Source organism: Procambarus clarkii, chromosome 12, assembly GCF_040958095.1.
Source record: "Procambarus clarkii isolate CNS0578487 chromosome 12, FALCON_Pclarkii_2.0, whole genome shotgun sequence".
Classification (NCBI taxonomy): Eukaryota; Metazoa; Arthropoda; class Malacostraca; order Decapoda; family Cambaridae; genus Procambarus; species Procambarus clarkii.
This window is the reverse complement of record NC_091161.1, coordinates 24,237,978-24,247,921: the sequence shown is the minus strand read 5'-3', so window position 1 is coordinate 24,247,921 and position 9,944 is coordinate 24,237,978.

Below are 9,944 nucleotides of genomic sequence, written 5' to 3'. Positions count from 1 at the left end.
AAAATGTGCAAAGAAAACCTCAGGATCCTCCTCATTGAACTTTGGTAACTCTATATACTTATGCGTCCTGATGGGATTATTATCACTATTTATTGAAACATTACTAGTATTTCCATGCCCAGCTGCCATACGCTGTGTTTCAAGCCTGAAGTTAGTGTCAGCCATTTGTTGTTGAATCTCTAATTGTTGCCTTTTTGTGGCTTCTATTTGCAACTGTGCCTCAATTTCTAAACGTCTAGTCTCAAGCTCCCTCTGCTGAGCTTCAGCCTCTAATATTTGCTGTTGCTGTTGAGCTTCAATCTCTCTTTGACGAGCTTCAGCCTCTAATATTTTCTGTTCTTTTTGAGCTTCAAGTTCTAATATTCTCTGTTCTTTTTGAGCTTCAAGCTTAGCATTGGCTATTTGCGCTTCTAACTCAAGACGCTTTAACGTCATCTGATCACTCGACTCCTCTTTTAACTCTTCTAGAATTTCTTCATCTAACTCTCCATTCTCAACAAAATGTGTCACAATGACTTTCAATATTTGGGCTTTAACCATTCTATTGTTGGCGGTCAAATCCAACTGATTTGCCATTTGTATTAACTCAGTCTTTTTAAGGCTCTGAATCCTTTCAAAGTCTGGGTGAGCCACCAACGCTGCAACTTTCTCCTCCATCGTTACTAACACTTGGCACTTGATTCACAACAATAATTAAAAACAATGGCACTGCACTACACTTCACTGTAAAATTGTCACCACACTGAAAATTCGCTTGGCCTCACTGCACAAACAAAATATATAGGATGACTTACCTCAAAATCGTGAAACGTTGTTACTTGCCACACAGGAAAGCTTGCTTGGCACATGGAATAGTTCTTAAGAAACACACAGACACTTGACACAATGGTACCTAGGAAGGCAAGGTTAGATTAGCATAATTAAGGTTAAGTGGGAACAATATATCCCGGACAGGCCCCCATAACTCTTTGTTACCTATCGTTCGTTACGGCTCGTGACCCTACAGCAGCCAAGCTTTAATTACGTCTAGGGATACCACTGCTGCTCTCTAAAGCGCGTCACCAGTATAACCCCTTGATAAGTAATGAGCACATAAATAAAACTCTTCCTTTAGGACTGAAGAATAGATACAAAATATTATATAGATATATATTCAAGACAGTATAATATAAAACACAGATGGTTAAGTTAACTTATACAACAAATGAAAGTATTGTCATTGCACGTAATATATAATAGTAACTATGGCACAACAAGAAATAACAGACTTATCTCCCACATGTTACTCCTCCTGGTTCCCCGAAGCTACTGACTCTCGCTCTGGCGCTACCCACATTCTCACCTCCCGTCTGCCTCATCCCAGGATGAGGGATGGAAACTAAGGACTTTTTAATATTTAAAACTAATTGAACAACCACTTGTTCTCAAAACACACAGGAATGCAAATTACAGATAATAGTTACTTACAAAATATATAAGTATAATGCCACCTGTTTAATTACAGTATATAAACAATTACCTAACTAAATAAAAGTGACATCTGGAACTTCCAAACTGAACAGGTCCAGCTTTCCCGTATCAATCAGGTAATAGACGTGTGCAAAGTCCACTGACGCTGCCACACCATACGACAATTTACAAAACACAATGTGTGTACATATATAGGCAATGATATAATGGAAACAAAAATGCTATTTCAAATTTATATACGTATTCTGCTAGGAGTACGTAACAGAAGCCTATGTAGCAGCCTGTGTGGACGCAGCTATTGTGGTGAAAGTAATCTTCATTGATAATTTGTCGGTGCTGCAGAACTCTAGGTTGAATACTCTCAGGTTCGGATTTTCGTCCTCGATGCTGTCCATGATCTTATGTTGCTGTCGGTCAGCGATCCACTGGTTGGTCCTGCTGGTAAAAACAGTTCTTCCGGCCAGGAACTGACGTGGGAAGTGAGGACGTAGGGGGTGCTCCTTGCGAAGTATGGCATCGTTGTTCAAGAGTTTTTCTAATTCTTCCTCACATGAAAAAAGAGCACGATATCACCACCTTCCTGACTAATATCAGAAGGTGTGATGCCGGCCACATCCTTCAAGACCTTCAGAATATCGCTTTTCCCGAAAGAATGACCGTCGAGGGTGCTTACTCTAACCTTTAGACGATTAGGTAGCATTGTATCCACACCCTCAAAGGGTCGCAGTGAGAAGGATATGACGGCTGTACCTGCCCTTATGGTGTCAGGTCAGGTGTACTGGAGAGAGAAATTTCAAAATATCCACATGTTCAAGGATGCAGGGCAGAAAAAACATTTAACCTACACAAAAAAAAAAACAGATCGAGTCCAGTACTTTTGAATTCGATATTGATTTGTCAGTTTCAAGTGCACCAACATCAAAAATTCCAATTCCAACTTCCATGGCGAGTTCATCTGACGGATATCACGGTAACAAACAAGTTCCAATAACAAAGTGGACTAAAGATCCTGCAATGGAATGCGCAAGGGATGTGCACAAAAATTGCAACACTTCCAATGCATAACGGCAACCAAAGGCACAGACATCCTTCACTACTGGAGAGGTTGCTTCGAGACGGATTAGAACCTAAAATCTCAGTCCATCGAGGCTTCTTCCATCCATGGGTCAATGTGCAATCCGGTGGATGTGACATCTATGTGAAATATGCCTTGATCTCAAACCCACACTCATCCCACCTGATTGTGGGCCGGGGACAGAGGTTATGGAAGAGTCCATTGTACAGGTCTCCACGAACAGAAACGAGTCTCGGTGTTATTTGGACACTCCAAAACATCGAATAATAGTTTGTGGTGATTTCAATGCCCATCATCGTGTGACACTGGACTCCGACAACAAATGAGGCTGCCACTCACCTAGCACATCTACTAGACCAGCTGCCAGAAATTCATGTCCCAAACAAGGATGAACACACCCACATTCAAGAAGGAAGACTAGATCTTATCTTTACTTCAGCCTCCCTCAGATGCAACCGCATGGTCAGTAGAGACCACACTCACAAGTTAACACCATGGGGTCCAAATTGATCAAGAGATGGAAATATCCACACCACTTCCACCAGAAGCCTGGAATTTCGTTCTAACGAAATGGGACCACTTTCAAAACCTCATCTCAGTGTCAAAGAAAATGTTGTTCCTGAATACATTAATCAGGCCGAACAAGATTTTGTCAAAGCAATTCAAAGAGCAGCTAACCACTCAATTCCACTGAACAAACAGTCCACCAGACACCACAAATATCACTGGTATTAGTGCGAACGTGTCAAAGAATTCAATCACAGAATCCTCTGATCAAGGAAGCCATAAACAATATAGCCACGTAATCGCAACAAGACCCTACTGTGAGGTCAAGGAACATTTGCACCAAGGAACCAGGATAACCAAAGAACACAACAGGCTGGATTGTGTTCACATCTGAATGAACTCACTTCTCTTTGAGCGACGTGGCAGCAAATTCACAGGGCCAAAGGGAAATTAAACACCAAAAGCACCATACTCTAAGGATCCTCAACAGGAAGCTTAAGGACTAGCAACCAAATTTGCACAAAGAGCAGCAAGTAATCCACTTCCACTAGATATACTAGCAGTGCAGAAAGGATTAGAAGGAAAAGCTGGAATAAATTACTAACAGCATGTGCAGAAGCTGCAGACATTGATACCCCCTTTCACATTGGTCGAGCTCAATCAAGCTAAGAAAATCTCCAAAGATACATCTCCAGGAGACAAAATAACTTATACAATTATAAGGAACCTCTGGCCAGAGGAGCTCGCTGCAGACCTAAGGTTCATTAATTTAGCCTGGACTTCTCAAACTAGACCTACAGCTTGGAATAGGGCAAACAGAGCCGATCCCAAAACCCAAAGATCCAGCTAATCCAAGACCCATCTCTCCAAAGCTGTGCAGCCAAGACGGCTGACAGAATGGCACTCCACACACCTTAGTGGAAAATGCCTAAACTGCCCCAGGACATGTATGCCTATAGAAAAGGGGTTGGCACAGTGGAATGTATTAGAACTTTGTTAGCCAAACTGAATGACAGACCAATACTACTAATATTCCCGAATCACGAAAAAGTTGGGGCGCTAGCTAATTCAAAGGCTATGTCGATGCCCCATTGACAAAGTGGTCAAAGGCAACCTGCTCTCCTGGACCAAGAAGAAGAAGTAAGAATCAAACTACATGGCACAGTTACTGAATACAGAAGAATGAAAATGGTAAACCGTAAGAAGGCAAACTCAGCTCCCTACTCTTCAACTGTTTAATGGAAAGAATAATGAGGCTGAAACTCCCACAACACTGCAGGCTGCTAAACTATGCGAATGACTTTGTCATCATCATAAAATAAAGATGTGGCGTGCCTTGCACCTAAATGCTTAGATTGCATCTGAGAAGAGGCAAAGTAGAGTGGTAAAATTTAACCCTAACAAAAGCCAGACCCGTAAAAATAGTGAAGCCCAACATCCAAGTCAAAGTATAGGTTCATCCAATTGAATGAGTAGACACTTACCAGTATCTAGGAACAATCCTAGACAAAATTTAATGCTGAGGTCACTTACTCGAGAGAAAGAGAACGGCAGCCAGAATGGCAATCCTCAGGTACTTAACCTCCATCTCTGGAGGTTGTTGTCAATTTTTAGCATTTAAGGGAATTAGCGGGTACGTGTTTTAGCATGGCTGAACTCAATATTGATAGAGTAAGTGGTAATTTTGGTTCATTAAGTAAGTAATTATCAAAAGAAGGCACCAAACCGGGAAGGCTATGTAGCACCATCAAATGTGCGGAATAATCAGAAGGCGCTAAATATCACCAAGGATGCCAATACGAGAACAAAAACGCATAAGGTGAACGATATCAAAAGTATCCGAGTCACCAAGAATTCTATTGAGGGACAGGTCACCGCGAGGGGCGGTCAGAAAGCATGACACACACTCGTCCTGGAAGTCAGGACATTCAAGAAGGTTATGCGCGACCGTAAGAGGGACAATGCAATTAGGACAATAAGGAGCAGGGCGGCGCTCCATCAAGTGACCATGGGTTAAGCGAGTATGGCCAATATGCAACCTCGCCAGAGCCGTTTCCCATCGCCGGTTACGGTGGTAGGAGGACGGCCACGAGGAAACACAACATTTAAGAGTACGTAGTTTGTTACCAGTAACAGACGACCAAGAAGCCTGCCAACGGGTAAGAATGGAAGAATGGATAACCGGGTAAAAGTCGGAATATGGAATAACTTTACGAGAGATGGGACAAGAGCGGACAGCTTCCTTGGCGGCAGCATCCGCACGCTCATTGAAAGAGACACCAATATGGTTGGGAACCCAACAAAACTCAACCAACTTAAATTTACTGTAAACAAGAAACAGTCAATGTTGGATCTCGGCAACTACTGGATGAACTGGATTAAAGGACCCGAGAGCCATGAGGGCACTACGAGAGACAACAACAATTACAAAGGAAGACTGACAACAAGAAAGCAGGAGACGAAGAGCATAGAGAATAGCATAAAGCTCTGCTATGAAGATGCTAGTCTCCGGAGGTAAACGACACATATAAGTGCGATCAGGAAAAACAACAGAGTAGCCAACACTGTCCGCAGACTTAGACCCATCGGTGAAGACAGAAACGGAGTGGGAGTGAGAAGAAAAGTGCTCAAGAAAAAGGCGTTTTAGAACCGTAGGAGGGGTAAAAGCTTTAGTGATGCGGGTCAAGGATGTACAAAACTGCGGAAGGGGGACTCTCCACGGGGGCAAAGAAGGAACAACACGAGGAAAAATATTAGAAATATGAAAGGAAAGAGAAGCCTGTAAGCGAGATAACCGGACAGAAAGAGGGAGGTGGTGAAGAGGAACAGGAACTACAGGAGGGGTAAAAGTTAAAGCACGACAGAGGCGAGAGGAGGGATTTGCAAGGACCGTGCAAGACAGCGAAGACAGTAGCGATCACGGCGTTCCTGGAGAGACAGGAAGCCAGTGTCAACATACAAGCTGAGGACGGGAGTCGAACGAAAGGCACCAGAGCTGAGGCGCAACCCAGTATGGTGCAAAGCATCAAGATGGCGAAGAATAGAAGGAGAAGCAGACACGTAAGCAGGGCAACCATAATCGAGCTTAGACAGGACGAGAGAGGAATGTAAAGCAAGAAGTGCGCGCCTATCCGCTCCCCAAGAAGTATGGGACAATACCCAAAGGAGGGTAATGGCTGTAGAGCACTCAACACAGGGGTAAGAGATATGGGGAGACCAAGACAAACGAGTGTCAAGGAATAACCCCAAAAGCTTCGTGAAATCTTTGTACTCAAGGGGATGACCATAAAGTGACAAAAAAGGGACGAAGAACGACCCGCTTCCGAGTAAAGGTCAGGGCACAAGTCTTAGTAGTAGAGAACTTGAAGCCATGATCAGTGGCCCAAGACGACACGGCATCAATCGCAAGTTGAAGCTGGCGTTGAAGGAGAGGCAAGTCATCACCCTGAGAGCAAAGGGTAAGATCATCGACATAGAGAGCGGAGAAGACGCCCGAAGGAAGAGAGGAAAGAAGACCATTGAGGGCAACCAGAAAAAGAGTAGTGCTCAGAACACTACCCTGGGGCACACCTTCGTATTGCTAAAAAAAGGCAGAGAGAGCAGTACCAAGCCGCACCCGAAAGGAACGACGAGAGAGGAAGCTGCAGAGAAAGAGAGGGAGATGACCACGAAGGCCAAAAGAATGAAGCTGGGATAGAATATGATATCGCCAAGTGGTGTCGTAAGCCTTTTCCAGGTCAAAAAGGACGGCAACAACGGAGGTCTTCGCAGCAATAGCAGTACAAATATAGACCTCCAAGTTCACCAGGACATCAGTCGTGCTGCAGCACTTGCAGTAACCAAATTGAGAAAGGGGAAAGGAGGTGATGGTGTTTCAGAACCACATCAGACGAACGTTAACCATACGTTCAAAGAGTTTGCAGACACAACCTGTGAGGGCAATAGGGCGAAAGTCATTAGGGTATGTTCCCAGAGACCCTGGTTTGTGAGCAGGGGGGACAACGGCATCGAGCCAGTCCTCAGGGACTGACGACGACTCCCAGATCCGATTATACAGACTCAGTAAATTAAATACCGAGACGTGCACGGAGGGAGATGGCGAAGCATCTCATAATGAATACCATCGGAGCCCGCCGCCGTAGAACCGCAGAGGGCCAGGGCAGAACTAAGTTCAGAGAGAGAGAAGTGATCGTTATAGGAAAGTCGAAGATGAGTTCAGAAATCCAATGGACGAGACTCAAGGTCAGGTTTACGAAGAAGGAAAGATTGGGGAAGATGAAGACCAGAGCTAACAGAAGAAAAGTGGGAACCCAGTTCGGTAGCGACCTGCAACGGGTCCGCCACAAGAGTACCATGGAGATGAAGGACCGGTGAAACATCAGGAACGAACTTACCCGCTATCTTGCGGATACGCTTCCAGATCTGTGCAGAAGAGTTTCGGACGTAATGGAGGAGACATAAGATGCCCAACATTCACGTTTAGCTGTACGGATGGCCCTACGGGCCACCGCACTCGCCTTCTGAAAGAAAATAAAAGAATCGGTCGTCTGCCGACGGCGGTGCCTCTTCCAGGCTGCACGCTTACAGCAGAAAGCCCGAGCACAATCTGCATTCCACCAGGGAACGCACTTCCGTGGACCCCGAGAGGAAGAACGAGGAATAGAGCAGAGGGCAGCGTCGAAGACAGTGTCATGAAAAAGGAGGAGAGAGCGAGGGAGAGGCAGAAGGGAGAGGTCAGAGAGCACTGAGGGTAAAGAGGTTCCAGTCCGCTTTCCGCAAACTGCCATCTAGGGAAGGAGAGGGGAGGGTGAAAAGAGAAAAAGGAAACAAGGATAGGGAAATGGTCATTGCCATGGAGGTCATCAAGAACCTGCCATGAGAAATCTAAGTAAAGACAAGACGAGCAAAGAGAAAGATCAAGACAGGAAACGGTGCGAGTCCGAGAGTCCAAATGAGTGGGCTCACCAGAATTCAGAAGAGACAGGGAAGAAGAGAGGATAAACGGCACAAGAAGGCGACCTCGGGTGTTCGTCAGAACATCACCCCAAAGGGAATGACGACAATTGAAATCACCTAGCAGGAGCACAGGCTCCGGCAAGGAGTCCAGGTGGTGTTTCAGATCAGGAAGAGAAAGCGGGACACTCGGTGGGGAGATAAATGGAACAAACAGTGTACCATTTCCCCACAAAGATACGAGCAGCAGAAGAATGGAGAGGCGAAGGAAAAAGTAAGGGGACAAAGGGAACATCAGAGCGAATCAAGAGAGCAGAAGAGTTAATAGCCCCAGCAACAGCACGGGGGGGGGGGGGGGGGAGAGAAAGGAATAGCCACGAAAGCTACCAGGACGAGCACCAAGCATCGGCTCCTGGAGACAGACACAAAGGGGCCAAAACCGCGAAATCAGAAGTTGGAGTTCAAGGAAATTGGTGTAATAACCTCGAACGTTCCATTGAAGAATAGACATCGCCGAGTAGAGAAAGGACAAAACAGAGAACAAGGAAGAAACAAAGGCGAAAGAGCAACAAAGCACGTTAAAGAATGTCAGGGTCGGGATCAGGGTCAGCAAAGTCAGGGTTAGGGGGCATGGGTAAACTGAGCAAAGACGGAGGGAAGGAAGCGGGAGAACAGACCAGATGTGGACGGGCGGGGTCCGGAGGAGAAGGAGGAAGAGGAGGAGGCAACCGAGAGGAGCAGTCAAGGACAGCAGCAGGAAGAGGGGGAGGAGAAAGAGGGGATCATACCTCAGCAAAGGCAGCAACCGAGAGGGAAGCGGGGGCCAAAGAAACCTCCATAGCAGGAACAGGGGGCGCCATCACCGACATGGGAGGGGAAGGAGCGATAGAGGCAGAAGTAGGGGCCGAGGAAGAAAGCGAAACCTTCTTACCTGCCGGGGAGGAGGAAGGAGATGAGCCAGGCTTACGCTTCTGACTTAAAAAGACAGGTGTCCTAGCAACAACGTACTGGGCAACGGATTCTAGCGTCTCAACAGAAGCTGAACGAGAGCACACACGACGGCCGTTTGGAGAGCGATGGACATCAGCCCGCACCGACAGGCGGCGGGGAGAGTCAAGAGATAGAGGGGAAGGATGGGAAGAAGGATCGGAGGGAGACGAGGAAGAAGACACAGGAGACAAGACAGACCGGGTAGAAAGAAGGGGAAGCCCAGACAGAGGACCAGGAGGTAGACCCTTCAGGAGAGAACTCAAAGGAACAGACGAGAGGGCAGTGGCCGTATCAGGGTCGAAGGCCCGGAAACGGTTGTGAAGCTGAGGAAGGTGGGAAGGACGAGGAGAGGAAGAGTGCAACACGCGAGCATAAGAGATATTAGCATAAGATGGGAGCCGACGAACCTGGCGCCTCGCCTCAGGAAAAGATAAACGCTCCCGGTGCTTCAAGTTGAGGACGGCTGCCTCAAGCTTGTAATGGACACACGCACGGGAGAAGGTAGGATGGACCTCACTGCAGTTGAGGCAACGAGCCTGGGGAGAAGTGCACTCCGACTTAGAGTGACCTTCGCCACCACACAAAGGACAGAGAGAGACAGTCCCAGAGCAGCGGAGGGCACCATGCCCAAACCTCCAGCACTTGTTACAGAGCCTAGGAGAAGGAATGTACTCATGGACAGAGCACCTGGCACCAGCAAGAATGCCAGAGGGTGGAAGGGTCCGACCATCAAAGGTAATCTTCACAACCCGAAGGGGTTGACGGCGACTACCACGAGGGGGACGAGTAAACGTGTCCACCTGGAGAATAGAATGGCCCTGGGCATCAAGGATATGTCGAATATCGTCGTGGCAGTCCCGCAGATTCTAAACACCGGTCGCAACATGGGGCAGGAGGAGAATAGTGCCAACACTGGCATTCAACCGAGCGTTCTTTGAGACCCGAACAG